The sequence below is a fragment of the Alligator sinensis genome, unplaced genomic scaffold (assembly GCF_000455745.1).
Source record: "Alligator sinensis unplaced genomic scaffold, ASM45574v1 scaffold871_1, whole genome shotgun sequence".
NCBI classification, from domain to species: domain Eukaryota; kingdom Metazoa; phylum Chordata; order Crocodylia; family Alligatoridae; genus Alligator; species Alligator sinensis.
In genome coordinates this window covers 3488-5703 of record NW_005842746.1, presented here as the reverse complement: position 1 = coordinate 5703, position 2216 = coordinate 3488, and the positions used below count along the sequence as shown (strand labels likewise).

The window sequence follows — 2216 nt, the reverse complement described above, 5'->3', positions numbered from 1 at the left end:
GCCGGCCCCACCGCGGGGCGAGGGGCTTCTCCGAGCCCCACCGCGATCGCCCTCCCCTCCCCTCAGCCAGGGGACCACACTCCGCCGCCAGGGCCCCGACCCCCAGGGCTCCGGAGGCAGGTGGTGAGGGAGCTGCTGCTCCCCTCGACAAGGCTGACACGAGATAAAAGAACCAAGCTCCGGCCCCTTCCTCCCCCTCAAAAAAGTACCGCGTGTGTTATCCTGCGAGCCTCCTTCCCGGAGGGCTGGCTGTGATCGGAAATATGGCTAGCAAGGGCACCCAGAGAAAGGAAGAGGTGTCCTCATACATACCCCGTACTGACCTGGCAGGGGAAACGCCGTGCATCTGGGTCTGAGCAGGCAGTTTGCCTTAAGCCTTCTGAGGATAATAACTGTTCTCCTGGCGTGGTTTAGTGCCCGCCAAGATGTTGGGGCATAAAGGCCATTTTATGGAAATGGGAGGCTTTTCCCTAACTTGCTCCTGTGGCCATATGGCCAAGGGCAGGCAAAACTTGGGGGCATCCAAACCCCAACCCTCCAGCTTGCGCCTGCACATAGGATGCCCACCAAAAGACATTAGAAACATCTGAAGCCCCTGGCAGGGGTGGAGGATGTTTGCTGGGTGTCGGGCCACCTATGGTTCTGGACTGACTCCTGGATTTGGACTTGATTTGGCTTGGGACACACACAAATTCTTTAAAAAACAATCCAAAAAACACAATAAATATTCAATCACTAAAATAGGTCCTTGTCAGTTCACAGTGGATGGATGCACTGGAGGTAGAGCAGGCTTGGTGCTTAGCTAGTGCTAGTGGTGCTGGTGAGAGACTCGAGCTTCTCTCATTCTCCCTGTTTTGCAAGAGGTTTATTTTTCAGCCATCAACATTCAAGCTGAAACTCAACAGGGAGGCCAGGGTGGCTGAAACAAGGCTTGCAACATTTTGAAACGTTCCTTTGGTCACTTGTAAATGATGAGGTTCAGGCCTCCTCCATGCCACGAGGACATAAGCATGCGTGTTATATGAGAGAAGCAAGGCAAGGAGCAGTTGGTTTGTATCTTTTATTGGACCAATTGTGTAGTTAGGAGAGAGGTTAGAAAAGCTTTCATGTACAAAGTGCCTTTCCTTAGGTCTGGAAACCTGGCAGTTTGTGCCTGGAAGCTTGTCTAACACCTCTCCTAACCACATTTGGGCCAATAAAATGTATCAGCAAAAACGACTTGCTTCTTTATATTTCCTGGACAATAGTGTCATGGCAATACTCCAAGCCTACTACTGAATTCATGGGAGTCAGTTGAGAGAGGTGTCGTCTATAGAACTATTCATATTTTTTTAATTATTTTATTTGTAAATATCTTCAGGATGAGGGCCTGCATTTGACCACCATTTTTATAACTATCCTAGAGAGTAAATGAAAAACCTTATTTGTATTTTTTTAACATTACTTTTTTCATGTGACATACAAATTGAGAGCAGAATCCAGCACTGATGTATGTATGCACTTCTACATATGCCTGCTGCCGTAGCAATTTCACTGATGAAATCAGTTCTATATCTGATTTTCTTCAGATGCAACAAATGACATGGCAGGTGTGCTGCAGTGCCCAAAACAGAGCAGTTTCCAAATGAACAGGCCATTCAAACTTTACCAGATGAAGAAAGAGGCAATACTGATGAGGAGGTTGGTATAGGGAGAAATGCTCTGAGGAAAACTAGACAGACCACAGTTTGCTCCTTAAATCCAGCTAAGCTTTGTCAAGGTGGTGACAATTATAGGTTCTGCTTGAACATGTTATTGAGTATACGTCATCAGATAGTTCACAAAGCAAAAATGCCTTTTCTCACCTCCAGCTTGCTAAGAAACTGCCTTTATGCTACACCGTTTTTTTCAGAGTAGAATAATGTCATTCACTATTTTTCATACTCGTACATACTCACAAGTAATGCAGAAGCCCTTCTTGATGTGCTGTTCTGCCCACACTGTTAGTTTCGGGTCAACTCTGCTGGTGGAATCAAGGCCTTCATCCCAATACTCAAAGCCTCTAATGGATCAGGTCCCAGCTACATTACTGGCTGCAACTCTCACCATGCACTGCCAAAACAGCTGCAGACCTCTGGGACAGCACAACAACAGCTTCCAAACCTGTGAAAGCGAGAGATAAAAAACTGTCATTCCAAAAATCAGCTGTAGACCATCTTCCAGAAGGAATTAAACTA

The 2216-nt window shown here is 46.7% G+C and overlaps 1 protein-coding gene across 1 annotated transcript in view; it reads right to left on the bottom strand.

The window, feature by feature from the left end:
- The window catches only part of SESTD1 (SEC14 and spectrin domain containing 1), a 123601-nt gene extending 121641 nt beyond the window's left edge, over positions 1-1960 (bottom strand). Inside the window, exon 1 of the mRNA XM_025216539.1 lies at positions 1938-1960. The gene's annotated coding sequence lies outside the window, so the exon portion shown is untranslated. The remainder of the gene's footprint in view (positions 1-1937) is intronic.
- Positions 1961-2216: the final 256 nt, after the last annotated feature.